Here is a 21691-nt window from a genome sequence, read left to right as displayed (position 1 = left end):
GAGCTCACAGAGATGGGGGGCGGAGGGGAGGACCGAGTCTTACTCGGATTAGGGGTCGGGAACGGCCTGGGCGGTGGGTGCGGGGCTGGACACCACCTCGTCGCCCAGTTAGGATCTTGTCGCCCGGGATCGCCCATGGACCGTCCGGGTGACCGCTGCGCGGCCCCGCAGCCGGATACACCGCGCGTGGACGAGGCCGGGGCGCAGGTCCCTCCCAGGGAAGGTCTCCAGGAAGGAGGGGGCACGAGTGGGGCCTTAACCCGTTTCCTGCAGCACCGCCGTCCGCCCCGGGGCGAAGCAGCGCCGCGGCTCCAATACTGAGCAGATGCTGCGCTGCGGCCAGTCCGGCCCGCACACTTCCACACGCCACCACCACTCGTATTCCGAGGAAAGTGGGTGCCGGGCTAAACCGCAGGAAACGCGGAGCGGCCCGGGACGCTCTCCGCGCGTGAATGTGCGCATTGTGCGCGCGCGCGCCGCCAGCGCTCCGTGTTCGTAAGTCGGGTGGGCAGCTGAACTTTCCCTGACCGTGAACTGGTCACATTCTAGGCTCTGCCACGGACGGAGTATCAACTGCCAGAGAGGAAAAAAAAATCTGAAGTTGGAAGGTACACGCTGCCCTTCACTTTCACAGTGAACACCAGTTTCAACAATTCCCGATTTCGCTACGCTTAGCGCCGGGCGAGTGGGCTCCAACACTCTAACCCCAAGAAGCGGGGCGCGTCTGTCGCGTGGGAACGAGACGGGAGAAACCACACATTTCGATAATCTCTGAGAAGCACAATCACATCACTCCTTGGCTTCCCCTTCTGCAGGTTTCGCCTTGAATCCGAAAGCACCTCTGATGCTCATTCTTTACAGGAGGACACTCAGAGGAGACTGCTGCGTGCCAACCTAGCTGCACAGACTCGGAAAAAAGCGTGTCCACGTCTACAGCTCACAACTGCAAATTCGGAGCCTGCGGATGCGCGGGGATGGTCGGACTTAACAGTGTGCAGACACATGGGCGCATGCACGCGCGCGCGCGTACACACTCACACCCCAAATTACCTCCGGGATGGAGAAAGCCGCTGCGGATTGGCCAGGAAAGCCGTCACTCACACCCAGGGGGCAGGGAGACTTTGCAAGGCTGTTTCCTTTTTATCCCCCCCTCCCTACCGTTTCATTTATTGGTAAAACAACAGCAGAGCTCTGAAAGTTAGCCATCTTCGCCGAGAGTTTGCCTTCTTTAACTACGGGGGCGTCAGACAATATCCATTTAAATATATTTTATACTTCCACAATGGATGAAAGGGAAAATTAGCAATCGGGGTGGGGGCGGAGAGGAAGCTAGCTGTGAAAAGGAGGGGTCATGGGTTGGGGGGCGGGTAGTGGACGCGGGGTGAAGTTGTCCTCAACACCCAAAAGGGACTTTGACCTTTCACTGATCTCGAAATTAAAAAATGTTCTTCACAGGTCAGAGTATCACCATCGCCGGTCCTAATTTATGAATTCATTATTTTAATTTTATTATTTAAGCATGCGCCAGTCATAGTGTTTCCTTAAGAAAGAACTGACCTATTTTTGGCTGGAGATAAACGATCATGTTAACAGATGTTAATCTTGTAATCTGTTTTTCCTGTAAGCACTTTACATACCCGGGTTTCAGACCTTAAAAATAACATCTTTTCCAAAAAGACCTGACGTCACAATTCACTCCCTGAAAAAGCACTCCCCCTCTCCAGTTTTTTTTTTTTCTCCGCAATGATTTCAGAGACATTAAATCTTTTTCACTTTATAAATGCTGATTTGTTCTGCCTCAACTCCCACGAGCTTTTATTTGCATTTCAAATTCCACAGGTTACACCAGTCGCCTTTTCAAAAAATGTAAACCAACAATGCAGCAGCAAATGGCTTTTTGTGCATCTGGATTAAATAAGGCACAGGATGAATATATTTTAAAAAGAGGGCTGAGCAAGTTGATCTCTGCACACCCGGAGACCAATTACTTCTTTATCAATAAGCCCAGCGGAATGAGTAGGATACAGACACAGAACCCAGAAGCTCCTGGTCAGATCCGGGTCTGCAGCGGGGAGCTTATTAACGCCGATAATAACCGGGGCTGACGAACAGACCCACATTTTTCGGGTAAAAGGCTCAGTCTCCCTGGTCCCTGATAGCAGGGGTCCACCGGCCCCCCAGCCCACCACCGCTGATTGTCACCGCACACCAAACCTCCTCCACGAACCACTGTTTTAAATACCCAGCTCGGCTGGCTTTTACCAAACTTATTCATACAAACTTATTCATTCAAACTTATTCTTTAAAACTTGACGAGGCGGTTTAATCTAAATAATGATCGTAACTCTTCAGTAGGTTAGCTCTCCCTGGAAATGGCAGACCAGGCGCTTTTTCGACCTTCCCCTCCCCAAATACACACACCCCAAGTATTCTTTCCTAGTGTATGCCCGGGTGTAAATAGCGATCAGTACCATCCCCACCCCTGCTCCCACCCTTGGCAGGCTGGGTGTATCTCCGAGGAGCCCCCGCTTGCCAGACCCCCTCCACACCGCTCCTCAGAGTCATTGCAAGAACCCTCGCCCCCACCCCCACCCCTGCCCCAACTTCCCTTCAGAGCTCTCACTTCTTTTAACATTAGGGTCACTTCTGCGCTCCCAGCTGACGGGCAGGGAGCCAGGGGAGGGGGAGGCAAAGCGACGCCCCTCCTGCAAACCTGTCCCCGAGGCAGCCGAGCTCGGTGCCCACAGGCAACGACCCCATCCGCCGAACCCTTAATAACTGAAGCGGCTCCTCCGGCTCCGCAACCCCATCACCCACCTTCATTAGCCGGAGCGTTTTACTTTAAAGTAAGGCAATTTGCTCTTTGTCTTCTAATGGATGGAGAGCGCATCCGAGCTCCCCTCCTCCCGCGTCGCCTTTGACGAAGTGTACAAAGCCAGCGCCTCCTCCGCGCTCCCCTCCGGCCCCCACCCCGCCCCTCCACTGCGGTAAAAGCCACCTCTCCGGCGCTCGCCCGGCCGCCTGAAGTTGCATCTTCCCTCTCCCGGAATTGCGGAGCGGAGCAACTACCCACCGAGGAAGCGAGCAGCCCTCCCCGAGCCCCGGAGCCCCTCCCCGGCGCCCCCACCCCCGCGGCGCACGCCGGGTCCCCCACACGTCGAGGCCTGGTCCCCGCGCCCCCCGCCCCCGCCGGCCCCGCCGCGCCCCCATCGCAGCCCCTACCTTGCAGGGTAGGCGGAGGCCAGGGGAGAAGGACGCGCACGCCCCGCGCCTCTGAAGGTGAAGCCGAGCGCCCGAGGCGCGGAGCCGAGCGCTGCACTAGACCGACCGCGCCAGCTGCGCCCGGGCGCGGGGGACGCGCGAGGGCGCGCGGGGCCCGCCACGCGCCCGGCCCCCTCCCCGCGCCGCTCGCGCGCGCCCGGGACGCGCCCGCCCCGCGGGGACCCCGGCGCCGGCCGGGCTCCGGGGGCTACGCGGCGCGGGGAGGGGGCCGGGCCCCAGCAGCTGGGCGCAGGCCCGAGGCTTCCCCCAGCACCGGAATGGTCTGCCCTGTAGGAAACGCACACGCTCCACTATTGTCTCATCAGCACAAAGTTCTGCCACACTGCGGGGAAAGTCTGGAGGCTCGTGATGACTCAGACACAGATAATTCTTCCCCTAATAGCACTGAATCACGATCCCAGTGGCTAGTTGTCGCCCCTGCTTCCCGAGGGCCAGCGCTGCCGCAGATCCAGTTAGGGGAAGCTGTTGACGCGCACACACGGATACACACACGAGCACGCATCCATACGTGCAGGCGTGCTGGGGATGCATTTCCAGCCGACTCGGGCACCTGAGCGCTAAGCCTCGAATCCAGATTTATACTCGGATATCCTTCCGGTGGTCCCAGCCGCGCGTGCTTTACCAACCGCTCGGGGTGTGCGTTTCACCTAACTTCCTGCTACAGGCGCTTAGGGGAGTCCAGGCGCAGAGTATCTGCAGATTAACAGCAGATCAAGATGGGGTCCCACTGGGAAGACTTCAGAACTAGCGTTCTACTGGATATCAGTTTTAAAATATCACTTTTTTTTTCTTAAATCCTTGAAAAGTTCCAGTGTGATTTTTGTATTTCAAACTCCATTTTCTCATCTCAACTACTCTCCGTGGGCCATAGTTAGTTGCACTAAGTTAAGTCTGGGAATAGAAATTCCAGTTTGACCCCAGAAATCTTCCATGGGGTGGGGGGAGGGGGTGGTACAGAAGGAGAAGGGGCGGGAGCCGGCAGATGGAGGGGAAGGCGGGGAGGAGGCTGGGGGAGGCTCTGGGAGCCGGAGCCCCCCACTCGGAGCCCGCGGTGACGTAGATCTGGGCGCGGGGTGAGGCAGCCCTCGCCCACCGGGCTTTGGGCAGTGTTCCGCTGACCTCGTGACGATCCGCGGTGGACATGGGTTCCATCCAGGACCCGGACTGCGCTCTCAGGGGAGGCCGCGCCTCAGTCCAGGCGTTACCTTCCGCCGTGGCATTTCTCTCGGTGCCTGGTGCCTAACGTTCGCTAACGTAACCGGCTGCTGCAGCTCGGGGCCCTCTCCAACTTAGGGCATTTGCAACAGAAACTACTCCGGACGAGCGCCAAGGGAGGGGCTTGTGCCTGCAAAGCTGGACGCTCAGCCAGGGGCCATTCTGCATGTGTGCAATGTGAGTGCAGCCTGCATGCATGTATGATGTGTGTGCCTGTGCGTGTGTTTCCACGCAGGAAGGGGCTGGAGCGGGGGGGAGAGACAGGGAGGCAGCAAGAGGGCTGAGAAGCTTCGAGAGAAGGATCCCTGTTTATAAAATATGATTAATGATTTGCACTAACTCCGAGAGCGGGCTTGGAGAAGGTCGTTGACAATTCTTTCTGCTTTCAGCCTGAATGCCTAAGTGCGATGTATTCTTGATCAGATTTAAGTCCGATTCACAGAAAAGTATTGAAGTGCCCACCATTCTTGATCATGCAGAATAAACATGCACAAAATAAAGTGTCACGCATTGCAACTGATGACATGGATATTAATGTCATATAGAGACATACTGTCACACATACACAAAGAGATTAAAATTTGCATACTGGAAGCTTTAATGTTTTTTGGTCATATTTTGAAATGGATGTGAGTCCATGGTGAAAATCCTTGGGTCTGTTTAAGACAACAGTATTGCAATAATAACTTCCATGTGTGGAAAATTGACAAGTTAGACCAACAGTCAGTGAGCAAAACTTCCGCACTCCTCCTCATAAAATTGTGATTTTCCTGACTTGCCTTCTTTCTCTCACCCGCTTATCACCCACGTATGATTTCACTCAGGGCCACGCGGATTCTGCAATAATATTGATACTGTACTTTTAAGAGGTTTCCTTTCTACCCGCTTCTTTACAATGCATGCAGAATCTGAGAATGTAACTTGAGAGGCAGGAGGTACATCCTGGAAAATGGCAGCTTGAGGGCCAGGACGGTTTTGTTATGGTTTTGTTACTGTTGAGAGCGCCATTCCCGAGACCAGCGTGTTTACAGCACTGTTCGTTTGTCAACACACGATTTAAAAAATGGCATGAAAACAAAATATCTGAGTTCTCATACCACTTCTGTAACATACTTAGCGTTGTCAAAATGTCAACTGTTTAATATCTTCAAACATTTAAAGTCCCCACCAAAGGTTAAGAACACTGTTTCTGTAACTCCCTGAAATTCTCCAAATTCATTTTGGAGTGTCTAAGTAAATTAGACTATTTGGGTGGAAAGAAATCAGCAAGTCGAATGGACTAATGTTTGGATATATATTGGTTATTTATAATTTTATAACAAGAATTCTGGTTAGTGAAATAGATGGAGAAAAATACTTATCTTCTCTTGTTATTGTCCACTGAATTATTTGTACAGGATTTGGGGCTCTGTTCCTTCAAACTAAGGAAAATGGCATTTTAATGAAACAATGTTTAATTGCTTGTCTGCCTAAGTCAGGCAATGGTGTGTGATTGTTGGACATTTAGATCCGAAAGGTTCCTAAGAGACTCCACTAAATAGTTAAAAGTGAAAAACAAACAGATACAAAAAAAGAGAATCTTCTAAAAGGCCTTGTCTGTCTGAAAGCTGGAAGTGAAACTGTCTAAACTATAGTATGAAATCTAAGACACACTAAAAATATTTATTAAATATGCATGCTCAAAAATTTAAGTGCACTACTTATTAATGAATATTTAATGTTAAGTCTCTGCATGAATTTCTTGGGATTTTCTAAATTATATCTGAGAAAGGAGAGTGACATTGTGTACCTAAGACCAAGAGTAACCTTTAGCTCTCTGAACTAACTTAACTTTACAGATTTCAGAGTAGATTAGAGATATATTTGATATAAATTGTCAACTAGTAGTCCTCAATAAAGGCTGTTTTAAGAACAGTACATATGCTGCCTGCTTTTATACTATTTGGAGTAGGTAACAATTTCACGTATAAATGGAACACATTAGTGCAATCCTAACTTGCTGTTTTTTCCTGAAATCTTTCCCTTTCGTAGAACCTGGGGACTCAGAGATTACAACTCTGTGTTTAGATTATGGAGGAAGAGAAAACAGCCCGTCAGCATGAGTGGTTCAGTATGGAATTCAGCATATGGTGATCCCGTGCCCTGATGGGAGGCGAAGTTGTGATTATATTCTAAATAGTCCTTACAAAATGGTTTCAGCCTGCTGGAATCTGAGCCTAACCAACAGAGTATTTTTCATCTTGGTGTTGAAAATGATTTCAATTGTTTCTTAAATTTTAATTCTCTGGAAGGTGATGAATACTGTAGTAGTGAAATAGACACTATACATTTCTCCTAAACACACACAGACACACACACACCATTATCTCTAACGTGATCCTTGCCCAGGTTCTCCCAGCTTGTCACTGAGCTGCTTCCTCTGGGACCATCTTTTGTGTAACTTTAAGAATCTGGGGTCAGTCTGTCTGGGCTTAGTTGGTCATGGTGGAAACCTGCATGTTGTTTGAAAGACTTTCGTGACGATTTCTTCATCTCTCCGTGGTATCCGAGCCTGAAGTCACCTTTCTAAGGTGCCTACCTGAATTTCTCAATAGTTTGATAATCAGCCAGTCATCTCTTCCAGATCTGTGCAAAATGGACCCAGATGCATGTACAGAGAAAGCCTTCCTTATCTTCCCCCACGCCAGAAACCCTAGCCTTCCCAGGGAATCAGCTATTTAAACAATCTGTCCTGGTTTCCTGCTCAGAGGAAAACTCCACGATGACCCCCTAATCCTATTCTTATTGCAACATGGGTTCTCTTTTCCTTTGGGCACCTATTTTGGTTAACGACACAGATGTCATTAATAACTTTCAGTCACAGTGTTCGTGTAGATCCACAGTGGAGGCCAAAGCATCATGGCAAACACACTCTCAGTCGCAAGGATTCACAGGCACGCTGTCTCACAGTCTGCAGTTTGGGATGATTCCATCAGGAATTCCCAGCAGATGGGGGGCCCTCAGAACGGCTCCTCATTTCAACTTTAATCAAAGGGTCTCGGCAACAGCTGGCTGCAGCAGAGCTGATACAGAATTCCCCAGATGTGGTTTGTGACAGCATGTCTTCTTGGAAAGAGAGGAAGTAGGCCACCGAACAGTCTTCACTGAAGGAAAGACAAGTTCAGGGAGGACCCCTTCTTGGGAAAAATTTCCTGTGTTAGAGAAGGGAGGGAGTATTTTCCTCGGCACCTCTTCTTATAATCCCCACAGTATGTTAATAACTTAACAGATAGGTTGTTATTAACAGCAGATGTTCTTACAGCAGCAAAACCATTGACTTTCTCTGCCCCCAGATCTCATTATGTTTCCCCATGCATCACTGATTCCATGTGCACATTGATGCAAACTTTTCTAAGAGAACTGAAAATAAAATACGGGAAGCTGCAACATCTCTTTGCTGGGTTGTCAGATGCACTTGTAAAGAGACCACGGTGGGAACAAATGCTCAGAAACCTTTGCCTGAGGTCTCATCGGGCACCTCACAGAGTACAGTTTGAAGGAAAACAGAGTTCGGCATTTACGTGGTCGATGGTATTAGAATCAGCACAGTAAGAAAAGAAGGAGTTGTCAGGATATGGATGAATCAATGTCATAATTAACAAGTCAAGACATTTTGTTGATGAGGAGAGCTGGGTACAATTTTTTTTAGTGGCTTTTTATTACATAAAATAGATATAACATTTTGCTATGTCTATTTTTAGGCATTCGATTCAAAGGCATGAAGTACATTCGCAGTGTTGAACAACCATCATCACAGCACCATCCATCTCCAGAACATTCTGTATCTTTTAAAACTGAAACTCTGTCCCACTCCCCACCCCCCTCCCTGGAGCCTGGGGCCAGGGTGTCTATGAATTTTCTGTGTCTATGAATTCGACTCCTCTAGGGAACCTCCTGTCAGTGGGATCTCACACTATCTGTCCTTCTGTGTCAGGCTTATTTCATTGAGCATAGCATCCTCAAGGTCCATCCATGCCGTAGCATGCAACGAGGTGCGATTCTTCCTTCTTTGTAAAAAATGTAGTGTTTATATATACAGGTGGGTAAGAACTTTGCCAAGTAAACTGATTAACCAAGTGACTATAATCTCAACAAAAACCATTCTCGAAAATGTATCTTCTCTTATCTGTCTGTCTTGGCTTGTCTTTGCCTCCTTAGAAGTTTCAAGAGAAATACGAAAAGAAGCTGCATCTTCTTACCAAACGCAAACCCATGCAGTGGAAACTACACAAAGCAAACTTGAGGCTAAATTGAAGTTAACTACTTGCTGGCTAGTATTTTCATGGTTGACTGATGACTCATAACCAGGCCATGTCCCCCTTAAAATGGAGGAAGCATATTAAAAATAAGAAAATTAAAAATTAAAACCAATAAAAACAAACAGTGAAGTTGATATACCAGGCACCCGAAATGAGTTCATGAAGGCAGCCAGGCTTCTGGCTTGAAGGAAAACCACTGGTTAAGAGGGTCTGTCTTTGTGGGGTTGGAACCAGGGCTCCTGTGTGTCTCGGGGGCCTTGGGGTCCGGCTATGAGCCGATATTCAGTTCTAGGGCGCATGGAAGTGTTTTGGTATGCCCCCCAGTAGATAGAGAACCCGTGGCATTCATTTTAACCTGGGGGCCAGGATGACATTTTTGAGAGAGATCAGTGGTTGAATCTCTTATTGAACCACTAACCTGTACTCACTGAGCCACCAAAAAGCTTTTGCTCTTCACAGCAGCATCTTGGTGATTGGGTCGGATGGTGACTTGGGGGAGTCGTGTCAGATCGCTGAGACAGCTTATACAATGAACCATTTTAAAAATATTTCAGGTAGGCTGTCATCATTGAAAGCACATGATGACAGAAGTTAATTTTTAAATTCTGGTTTAGCACAGCAGTGCCTGCCTTCCCTTGTTCATTCCACATTCTCTACTCTAAGCCAAGTACTAGATTAGGTGCTTATTTAAAAAGAATATTTACTATATAGGAACTTACATTTTATGTCTTTTAATCCTCACAAGAGCCCCACGAGGTAGGCGCCACTATCGTCCCATTTCACGGATGCTCGAGTTCAGAGTTGGCGACCCCACCCAGCTGGGAGGGCTGACGAGCCCAGGGAAAGCATCACTAACCCACCCACCAACCAGAGCACACAGCCTCAGCGACTTCACAGAGGATTCTAAGGTGCAGCTTCCTAGCCCCAACACAAAGAGGGGATACTGTTCTTCACAAGATTTGCACGATCTAAAAAATGAGAAGTCCATTTTTTCCACCAAAAAAAAACATTATATCCTAATACTCGTATCTAAGTGAAATTTCTCCTACACTCTCTCAAAAAGAAGAGATTTCAGTCTGTAATGGACTGCATTCCCAAAAATAGTTGGGAAAAAAAATCCGTAGCGTTCCTCACTGTATTTTGGAGGTGAGACTATCAACCTATAATTTAGGAAGAATTTACATGAATTACCTGATATACAAAGTGGGAATTCCACTTCAAGTTATTAGGAACAAGAAAAATGTGCGATCACTTGAAATTGTTTAATAGTGTGTTCATGCGGAGAAATGTAAGTTCTTTTCTGAATAAATATGCATGTTCTTCCTCATCATATAGCTGCTGATGTAATCAATATTATAAAAGTATACATTCCTTTAATACATTGTTTTAAAATAGCTGAAGACATCAGAAATGTTATCCTAAACTGTATTAGTACTCTTGGAAAGGAGATCATTTCTAGAACCATTTGATTTTTCCTCATTGATTTTCGTTTTTTTCTTTCAACTGTCCAAGTCATTTTATTTTTTTTGTTATTGTTGTTGAAGTACAGTTGATTTGCAATGTTGTGTTAATTTCTGCTGTACAGCGAAGTGATTCAGTTTTATATGTCTCAGTGATAAAGAATCCACCTGCCAACGCAGGAGATGCAGAAGACTTGGGTTTGATCCCTGAAATAGGAAAATCCCCTAGAGAAAGAAAGGGCAACCCACTCCAGTAGTCTTGCCTGGAAAATCCCATGGACGGGGAGCCTGGCAGGCTGCAGTCCATGGGACTGCAAAGAATCGGACGTGACTAAGCGACTGAGCACGCACACATATATATGTGTGTTTATATATTCTTTTTCATAGGGTTTTCCATTATATTTTATCCCGGAATATTGGGTATAGCTCCCTGTGCTATGCAGTAGGACCTTGTTAGTTATCCATTCTGTATGTGTGGTTTTGCATCTAGTAACCCCACCCTCACTGATTTTCAAACACTTGTTTATCTTCATAAAATTCCACTGGTATAGTCGAGCTTAGCCAAATATTGGATTTAAACCCTAAACTGCAATAAGAAATGTTTCCATTGAATACCTGATCTAGAGGTTTTCTACTTGTTGGGAAATGTAAGCTCCACCCCCGCCAGGCTCTTTGCCCACGTCCCTGGGCAGAGATCAGATTCCCTGGGGCCACAGACCCTCTGGCTGCAGAACTTGTCAGCACTGGCTTCTCCCTGGCTAACTCCAAACTACCCAGCCCTGCCTCCTGCCGCCAGCCAGGCCTCCCCACGGTCCTGGGTTGGCAGAAACTTCTGGGGCATTTGAGTAACACGACACACACTTTCTTCTTTACTTCCTACAGCTTAAGCCCTTTGGTTTCTAGAAAGCCTTTATTTAAAATAAATACAGAAAAGATGTGTTACACTGTGAGTTACAATACAATACAATACAATCATCCATTAAGTACCAAACTCTGTTCAAACAAGGTTCATGGACAGACTGACAAATTTACAAAAGCGAGGAAATTCAGAGAGGAGGGGCCGCCATTCAGCGGGGTCTCCCCGTTGTGCAGCCAAAGTGGGCCAAGACAGCGGCTTGTGGCTTTCTCTTTTTTGCTCGACTTTATCATACTTCAGTAAAGTGGGGTGGGGGTAGAAATAAAGCAGTCCTTAAAAATGAAAGGGTTTTCTATATGTCATGCCTTTTTTTAAAAAAATAAGTTATCCCATATTTACTGGGCAGAAAACAATATTCTACTTTTCAACCCCTCCCCTACACTTTTTTGAGTTTATTTTTGCAACTGAGCTTATCTAGTTGTTTATGCTAGGGCTTTCTAGATTGAAGCACAGAAAAAACTTTTAGGCAAACTGATCGTAAACTTCCAGCCTAGGCCTTCTGTTCATTAGGACACATCACTAAAACATGGTTTTAGCAATATTTCTCATGGTAAAAGACATTTCTTTAGAACAATACAAAAAAAAGTCTAATGGGAAAAAAAACCTGTATCTGTAAAGTATTATATAGATAACTGTTAAATTTCATCTTATATTTTTATCTTATTTTTGAATGCAAAGATGTGCTTACAGTTACCTCCAAATGAACATTTGATGAAATTTTCTTTCAATCCCAACACCACCAAAGGATTCCGAAAATTCGCGCTGGAAGAAGCTATAATGGGATCAATGTCTCTCTGCGCCACGACACATCATTGTGCCGTCTAACATCACCCTTCCTTGCTGTGCAAAATTGCAGGTAAGCTGATGGTGTGAACACATGACTTACTCATTTCAATACTGTTTTAGTCTTGATTAACCAACAGGGAATAAACACTGACCATCTACACAAAGGACTGTAAAAAGTTTGGTCATCTAATACTCGGAGAAAAAATATAGAAACCAAGTAAAAAACAAAACTTTGCTCAATAAACACTGCAGAAACACTTATTTCCAAACTGTGATGAGAATTTCATATGTATTAGTCTTGTCCATGTTCAAATGCAGTCATAAAAACCCCATGACTGCTCTCTTTTGTGTGTGGAGATACCTACCTTCGAACTCAAAAGTTAACAAGCAGAGAATGCCATAGACAAGAAGGTAGGAACCATGAATTATAGATGATTTTTTACAAGTGAAAAAAATGAGTGTTTATTGTGGGATGTCTAATCTTCCAGCAACCGAGGCGTGTTGCTGTTTTGAGTCTGTGGTCCCCACGCCAGCTGTGATCAGAACAGAAGACCATCATATTCCTTCTAAAGTAGAAGTAGAGAGTTTGTCTATGGAATTACAATAATTACACATGCTACATTTTTAAAAGATTATTCCATTTAGTTTAATTCTGCTCACAGTGCAAAGTGAAATGACTCACAAGTATCAACTCCTTTAAAAGTTGAAAACTTATAGCAAAGTGGTTATGTTTCTTTGTGGTGCAGTCATTTAGAAGCAGAATTGTTTTGAATTCATATAATGTGTTTAAGAATCATGTGTCTGAGAGTAGAGCTCTTAAAATCCATTTGTCCCATGTACACAGGAAAGATTTTCCTCCAGTTGTGTTGCTCTGCCCTGTTATGAAAGTTTCAGTTCAGTTCAGTTCAGTCGCTCAGTCGTGTCCGATTCTTTGCGACCCCATGAATCGCAGCATGCCAGGCCTCCCTGTCCATCACCAACTCCTGTTTAGGGCAGAATAATATCCTTGTTCTGGGCTCCCCAGGTGACTGAATCCTGCCACCAATGCAGGAGATGGGTTTGATTCCTGGGTCGGGAAGATCCCCTGGAAAAGGAAATGGCAACCCACTCCAGTATTCTTGCCTTAAAAAAAAAAACAAAACCCTTGGACAGAGGAGCCTGGTGGACTACAGTCCATGGGGTTGCAAAAAGTCAGACATGACATGAGTAACCGGGCACACATGTCCTTGTCGTATTCTCTATAGTTTCTAAACTGGACACAGAGAAATTTTAATAAAGAGTGCTGATTCTTTCTCTAGACAAGATTTTCTTGCAAAATATGGCAGTCAGTGATGAGCTGCAAATTTGGAATAATTCCTGGTAGGAGTCAACTCTCTCCACCAGTGTCAATGCCACGCATGATAATAACCTGAACACTCTTCAAAAAAGAAAAGAAAAAAAAAAAAAGAATGATATTCAACAAAATTTAAGAGACTAATGGAACACAAAAACAGCTGACTTTAAATACACCCACTACCAGTAAAACCACACACACGCTGTAAAGGCCCGGGTCATGGGGACTGCAGAAGGAAGGTGGACTTCCAGGCACTGGGCGGCCACCAAAGCACTTTCAACCACAGAAGGACACGATCAGATATGTTCCTGAAGATGACTGATCCCATGAGAAGGAAGATTTAGTGTCAGAGAAATCCAATAAGAGCTAAGTGCTCACCAAACTTGAAAATCAAAATCCCGAGGTTGGGCAGAAGATGGGGGTCCAGAAAGGACACTGGAAAGGAGAAAGGCCTGCGGAGTGCTGTCTAGGGGCGGAAGAGGCCGCCTGGGGAAGAAAGAAGGGCCGAAGGGGTCAGACCGCGCCGCGCCCTCCGATTCAAAGACCTGGGAGAGGCTGGCGGTGAGATCCTACGTGGAAGGGCGCTGGGGTCCAGGCCGAGGTCTCTCTATCTCTGTGGTCCTGATGAGTGTGTCTGACGGGACGCAGAGGTGTCAGAAGAAGTGACGACAGGGCTCCGGAGGCTGAGGACGTACAAGGCACCAGGCTTCTGGAACACCGCCGTGGGCTCCCGGTGCGCGGCCACTGGGGCGGACGCGGCCGGGGAACACGGTCAGCGCGGTGCGGGCGTGCCGGCACCAGCACAGGCTCCGCCAGCCGCCCTGCGCCCAGCGCGCCCCGGGACCTCTTCTCCAAAGGCCTGTCCCGAGGCCCTGCACGTCGTGGCTGCTGGGCCACCTGCCCCAGCGTTTGTCCTCCTGTCCTTCAGGCCGGAGACCCATCCTGACGCTTACTCTAGACCTTGTGCCTCATTCTGTGGATGTCCCTGCTGCCTCCCTAATGAAAATCCCCCAAAAATGTAGCACGGAGCTGTATGTTTTCCTCTCACCAAGCTTTGGCCAACCTCAGGGCCTGGATTCTTCTTCTGAACCACAGACTAAATGAAATTAAAAAAAAAAAAAAAAGTTTAAAAGAAGACAAGGGAGAGAAGCAAGGATACCTAAAGAAACCAGAAATAAAACATGTTACTACATTAAGTTGTAAAAATATTTAAAAACCTATCTGGAAGAATAATCTCCCTAAATGTCAAGACCAGGGGAAACAGATTTTTAAAAACTTGCTGGGAGTCCCCTGGCAGTCCAGTGGTTAGAACGTGGTGCTTTCACTGCTGGGGCTCAGGTTCAGTTGCTGATTGAGGAACTAAGCTCTTGAAAGCCATGCAGCGTGGCTAAAAAAGGAAAAAACATGTTGAGATTTTTGTTTGTGTTGGACAGAAAAAAGAAGCATTCATATATATGTTCAAACTTTAGGAGTAACAACTTGAAAAGGAATCAAAAGGAGGAAAATTTGCTCAAAACTAACAGAAATTTGGAGAAATCATGATAAACAGAAAATACACAGAGTAAAAAGGGTTTATATTAAGATTGAAAATAAATGAGAAGTGAGAGTCTAAGATCTAGTTATATGCTATTCATGAGAGACAATTATAAAACAAAATAAGAAGTATGAAAGAGTGGACATCCAGCAAGTATTAATAAGAATGAATTAAATGTAATAATAGAAACAGCAGATGAAATAGAATTTATGATGAGAAGGAATAAAAGGGATAGTTCAAACTGGTAAAAGTTACAAGATTAGAGTCATGGATATTTAGATACCTAACACTATAAAGATGGTGTGATCACTGACCTAGAGCCAGCCATCCTGGAATGTGAAGTCAAGTGGGCCTTAGAAAGCATCACTACGAATAAAGCTAGTGGAGGTGATGGAATTCCAGTTGAGCTATTCCAAATCCTGAAAGATGATGCTGTGAAAGTGCTGCACTCAATATGCCAGCAAATTTGGAAAACTCTGCAGTGGCCACAGGACTGGAAAAGGTCAGTTTTCGTTCCAATCCCAAAGAAAGGCAATGCCAAAGATGCTCAAACTACCACCCAATTGTACTCATCTCACGCGCTAGTAAAGTAATGCTCAAAATTCTCCAAGCCAGGCTTCAGCAGTATGTGAACCGTGAACTTCCTGCTGTTCAAGCTGGTTTTAGAAAAGGCAGAGGAACCAAAGATCAAATTGCCAACATCCGCTGGATCATGGAAAAAGCAAGAGAGTTACAGAAAAACATCTATTTCTGCTTTATTGACTATGCCAAAGCCTTTGACTGTGTGGATCACAATAAACTGTGGAAAATTCTGAAAGAGATGGGAATACCAGACCACCTGATCTGCCTCTTGAGAAATTTGTATGCAGGTCAGGAAGCAACAATTAGAACTGGACTTGGAACAACAGACTGGTTACAGATAGCAAAAGGAGTTTGTCAAGGCTGTATATTGTCACCCTGCTTATTTAACTTATATGCAGAGTACATCATGGGAAACGCTGGACTGGAAGAAACACAAGCTGGAATCAAGATTGCCGGGAGAAATATCAATCACCTCAGATATGCAGATGACACCACCCTTATGGCAGAAAGTGAAGAGGAACTCAAAAGCCTCTTGATGAAAGTGAAAGTGGAGAGTGAAAAAGTTGGCTTAAAGCTCAACATTCAGAAAATGAAGATCATGGCATCCGGTCCCACCACTTCATGGGAAATAGATGGGGAAACAGTGGAAACAGTGTCAGACTTTATTTTTCTGGGCTCCAAAATCACTACAGATGGTGACTGCAGCCATGAAATTAAAAGACGCTTACTCCTTGGAAGGAAAGTTATGGCCAACCTAGATAGCATATTGAAAAGCAGAGACGTTACTTTGCCAACAAAGGTCCGTCTAGTCAAGGCTATGGTTTTTCCTGTTGTCATGTATGGATGTGAGAGTTGGACTGTGAAGAAGGCTGAGCGCCGAAGAATTGATGCTTTTGAACTGTGGTGTTGGAGAAGACTCTTGAGAATCCCTTGGACTGCAAGGAGATCCAACCAGTCCATTCTGAAGGAGATCAGCCCTGGGATTTCTTTGGAAGGAATGATGCTAAAGCTGAAACTCCAGTACTTTGGCCACCTCATGCGAAGAGTTGATTCATTGGAAAAGACCCTGATGCTGGGAGGGATTGGGGGCAGGAGGAGAAGGGGACGACAGAGGATGAGATGGCTGGATGGCATCACTGACTCGATGGACATGAGTCTGAGTGAACTCCGGGAGTTGGTGATGGACAGGGAGGCCTGGCGTGCTGCGATTCATGGGGTCACAGAGAGTCGGACACGACTGAGTGACTGATCTGATCTGAACACTATAAAGCAAGCACTAAAAAATATCAAGAAAATAGACAAATCATCAGTTATATTAAAGGACTTAACACACATCTAACAGAAATCACAGGGTGAAGAAACAAACATAGTTGAAAATGACCCAATTCATAAGGTTGAGCTAATATGGAATGTTGTAGCTAATGAAGGGAGAAGACACCCTCTCTTCAAATAGTTAGGAAACAGTCATTTTAAAGAAAAAAAAAAAGCCAGGGAAAACTACAGATAAATTCCAAAGTGCAGAAATCATACAGGCATTTTTCTGAGCCATATGCAGACAACTTTAACGATACAGAGATAGCCAACCACCTAATATAAAAAAGTAATTAAAAATTGAACAAAAATTTTGAATACCTTATATAATATAAATTTAAAGATTTTTAAAAGAAAAACCAGTTGAAAATTACTAACTACTTAGAAAAAAAAGAAATAACAGCTCTGCATATCAAAGTGTTAAACAGGAATACATTTATTATAAACTACATGAAATAAGATTTCAACTCAGGAAGCTGTCTAAAAAAATGAAATAAAATCAATCTTAAAAAAGTAGAAGAAAAAGAGTAAAAGTCAAACAACTTAATGAGGTAGACAAAAATAATAGTAATCAGTAATTGAGTTCAACAGAAAAACTAAAAAAATTAACAGATGAACACTGGCAGGTCTAATCAAGAAACAGAGAAAATACGCATAATCAACCATTCAGTTCAGTTCAGTTCAGTCGCTCAGTCATGTCCGACTCTTTGCGACCCCATGAACTGCAGCACGTCAGGCCTCCCTGTCCATCACCAACTCCCGGAGTTCACCCAAATTCATGTCCATCGAGTTGGTGATGCCATCCAGCCATCTCATCCTCTGTCATGCCCTTCTGTCCCTCCCAGCATCAGTGTCTTTTCCAATGAGTCAACTCTTCACATGAGGTGGCCAAAGTATTGGAGTTTCAGCTTTAACATCAGTCCTTCCAATGAACACCCAGGACTGATCTTTAGGATGGGCTGGTTGGATCTCCTTGCAGTCTAACAGACTCTCAAGAGTCTTCTCCAATATCACAGTTCAAAAGCATCAATTCTTTGATGCTCAGCTTTCTTCACAGTCCAACTTTCACATCCATACATGACCACTGGAAAAACTATAGCCTTGACTAGACAGATCTTTGCTGGCAAAGTATTAGGAATAAAAAATATGAAAATAATTTTAATTATAGAAGAATAAATGTGTTTATATCAATAAATTTAACAATTCAAAAGAAAAAATTTTTCCAAAAATTTTAAGGAACATAAGTTACCAAATTTGGCTTAAAGAATAAGTAGCAACCTTCAATAAATAAGTGATTACAAGAGAATTTGGAAATAAAATCAGATCTATTTTAAATGCATAAGAATAAATGGTTTTATGGAGTTGGCTCACTTAAAATTTTTAAATTACAGAAATAAGAGATGCTCATTTGAAATAAAATAGTCAAACATATGTAGGTATAGACAGTAAAAAGATTAGCTCCCCACCCCCTCCTTTATCCAAATGCCAATGCCTAGGATTAACCCTATTAACCACAAACAGGCAAATGTGTCTCTCACTATATATATGGTCTTCCCTGGTGGCTTAAATGGTAAAGAATCTGTCTGTAGTGCGAGAGACCCAGATTCGATCCCTTGGTCAGGAAGATGAATATGTATTTTACAAAAAAAGAGATGTTGCAGCACATATAGTTCCACACTTGGTGTTTAACTTCAACCGCATATCATGACATCATCCCTGTCATGACATCATCCCTGTCATGACATCATCCCTGTCATGACATCATCCATGTCATGACATCATCCATGTCATGACATACACACAGAATCCATCTCTACGGATGCACCACGATGTTCTGTGGAATACTTCACGTTCGGCGCTCCCTGGCTTCAAAGACATAAACATCCACAGACGGTCATTCAACCACCTGGAGAAATCTCTCCCACCAGACGGTTCAGGGAAAAGTCTCCCTGTGAAACAAGAGAACAAGGTCCTTTTTTGCTGCCCACAAGCACTGGGGGAATGATCAAGTCCAGGGTGCAGACTAATAGTGAAAACCAATTTGAAGTAAAAACTCTCCAGGTTAGCTTGACCATTTAAAAAATATACACATACCCGCCCAAACCCTGCCTTTTTTTTCTGTATAAAAAATTGCTGATCATGTTTCGCCTTCAGCTCAGGACCAACCTACACGTCCTTCTGGGAGGACTTAGGCAAGTTCTCTCCCCCAAGTGTCTACCATGATGCTCCAAGTTCAACCACTGACAAGTGGTCACTTAGTCCTTCTGCGTGTTCTTTCCCCCCCCAGATCATTCACTGAAGTGCAAATACCAAGAGTGTCCAGCCATGTCTTGATGAGCCATGATCCCTTTCTGAGGCCTTGGGCTGAGAACTAGAAAGAATGAGACCCTTTCTTGGAAGGACACATGTGGAAAAGGAAGATATCAAACACGGAAGTGAGGCTGGGTCCACCCTGTGGGATTCTACCAGATGCCTGTGGAAGGTCACGAACAGCAGAGGCACAGGCTCCAGGAACGCTAAGAATAGGACCAATTTATCTGACTCTTTGTGACCCCACGGACTCAGCTCACCAGACTCCTCTGTCCATGGGATTTTCCAGGCAAGAACACGGGAATGGATTGCCATTTCCTTCCCCAAGAAGACTGATTAAAGTTTTTTTCCATTTTTTTTACAATATCCCCAGATGTATTACAAGGGATATGAGTCATGTGTGACCACTGCAGTTTCTCTTCCTTTACCATTTTGTTGGAGGGAATTCTCTGGCCATCCAGTTGTCAGGGCTCTGTGCTCTCACTGCTGGGGCCTGAGTTCAATCCCAAGAAGGGGAACTAAGATCCCGGAAGCTGAGTGGCACAGCCGAAAAAAAAACAAACAGAAAAAAACATTTTATTGGAATCATCCAAAAACCATGCTTCCCTGCTTCATACTAAAAAGGTTAGGATGTTTTCAACAAATGGTGGTGAGACAACTGGATATGAACATTCTAAAGATTGAAGGTAGACTCCTTCGTTAAGTATACCCCAAAATTAACTCAAAATGGATCATAGACGTAAGTGTAAGTGCTGAAACTATAAAACTCTCAGAAGAAAATACATATTAAAACATCATGAACTTGAGGATGGGCCGTCTTCTTAGATATAACACTACAGGCAAAAGCAAAAACAGACAAATTAGATCCAACCACAATGACAACAGACACTATCAAAAAAGTGAAAAGAACTCACAGAATGAAAGAAAATATTTGTAAATCATATTTCATACTGATAAGGGACCTGTGTATGGTATATGTAAGGAAGGCTGACAACTCAGTTATTCAAAGACCAATAACCCTATTTAAAAATGGGCAAGGAATATGACTAGATATTTATCCAAAGAAAGTATGCAAATGGCCAAGAAACACAAGAAAAAATGCACAACCTCAGTAGACATTAGGGAAATGCCAATCGAAACCACAACAAGATACCATGTCTTACCCACCACAAGAGCTAAAATGAAAAGACAGATAATAACAAGTGTGAACAAGGATGCGTTGAATCCTCACTGCTGGTGGGAATGTAAAACGGTGCAGTCACTTTGGAAAACATCCAGGCAGTCCCTCCAAAGGTTAAACACAGAGTTACTACGACCCAGTCATCCCACGTGGATATTCTAAGAGTCATTACTCATAACAGCCAAAAAGGGGAAACAGTCAAAGGCGTTCCATCGATGAATGCATAAACAGTATGTGCTATAAAAACACAATGAAACACTATCCAGTCATGAAAAGGGAATGAAGCTGACATTCACACCATAGCCTGGCTGTTCCTCTGAGCAGCATATGATGCTTGGGGGAGGCCAGGCACCAAAAGCCACATAGTGTACGATTCCACTCTCACAAAACGTCTAAGATAGGCAAATCCATAGAAAGTGGAAGAGGGATTTCTAGGGGTGGGGGCCTTGGGAGAAAAGGGGAGGGGATGCTGTCGGGTGTGGGGTGGTGAACAGGTTTGGGTTCCAGACAGATGTGACGGTTGCACTCCACTGTGTACATGACATAATGTACCGAATGTACATTTAAATGCTGCATGCACACGCAATGCACAGCTTAGATAGGTGAGTTACGCGACATGTGAATTATATCTCAATAAGGTTGCTATTAAAGAAATGTCAGGGTCATTATCAATGGTCTTGGTCTGTTATGCACAAAAAGGGATTTAATGGCCTGAAAGACAATGTATCTTCCTAGGTATTATATTATATTACAAATAATTTTTTCTCAAGTGTGCCCTACTTGCTTGATCTTCTGGTCATTTAGAGAAGGATCCATGTCACAGTTGTGAAGAGAGACAGCCTGGCACCTGAAGGAGAGAGATGGAAGGAATGCCCTCTTGCCCTGAAGCTGTGTGACCTTTGGCAAGTCACTTAACTTCTCTGGGCCTTAACTCATCTGAAAAATGAGAAGCCAGAACTAAATAAATTCACCCACATTATAATTCTGTGATTCAGATTTAAAAGGGCATATGTAAATATAAACATAATTATGAAAGCAAAACATATTGTATTTGTTATTTTTTTAAATATGTGACAACATGTGAATCAGTGTTTGTCTTGTATGATGGGTTATATTAGCGTTTTACCCTGGTACATTTCTCAGTTCTTCCAGAACACAAGAATATTTAATTTTATTAAATATTTAATCCATTATTATTTTATTAATAATTTAATTTTAATATTTAATCCCTTGAAAAAATATTTTAAGTGTTGAATTGCATGTATTAAAATGTGATAACTTGATTGAAATACAAGTCTGTGGAATCTACAAATACAGATGCAAGACATTTGTGATTTTTCCAACCCCTGGGTCTTTTTAAAGTTGGAATTTTCTATAGCGAGTTAAGCTTTCTTTGTTTAAATGTGTTCTTCGTTTTCAGATTGATTGTAGTCCTTGGCGCATAGCTTTGATTCTCACAATGTCTGTGCATGTGCTAACTTAAT

At 44.5% G+C, this 21691-nt stretch overlaps 1 protein-coding gene and 1 long non-coding RNA gene across 3 annotated transcripts in view; one reads left to right on the top strand and one right to left on the bottom strand.

Moving 5' to 3' along the window:
- The window catches only part of ZNF516 (zinc finger protein 516), a 100359-nt gene extending 96975 nt beyond the window's left edge, over positions 1-3384 (bottom strand). Inside the window, exon 1 of one of the 2 annotated variants that reach the window (XM_024984595.2) lies at positions 3223-3384. The gene's annotated coding sequence lies outside the window, so the exon portion shown is untranslated. Of the gene's footprint in view, positions 1-2817; positions 3154-3222 lie in introns of those variants that run through there. The other variant, XM_002697653.6, reaches the window with a different exon arrangement.
- Positions 3385-5096: 1712 nt separating this feature from the next.
- Positions 5097-21287, top strand: LOC132343751 (uncharacterized). The gene is made up of 3 exons (XR_009492689.1): positions 5097-9703; positions 11917-12027; positions 21012-21287. It is a non-coding gene; the product is annotated as an uncharacterized lncRNA (long non-coding RNA).
- Positions 21288-21691: the final 404 nt, after the last annotated feature.

The sequence above is a fragment of the Bos taurus genome, chromosome 24, assembly GCF_002263795.3.
Source record: "Bos taurus isolate L1 Dominette 01449 registration number 42190680 breed Hereford chromosome 24, ARS-UCD2.0, whole genome shotgun sequence".
NCBI lineage: Eukaryota > Metazoa > Chordata > Mammalia > Artiodactyla > Bovidae > Bos > Bos taurus.
The sequence above is the reverse complement of the archived record's forward strand: the minus strand, read 5'-3'. Positions and strand labels throughout refer to the sequence as shown.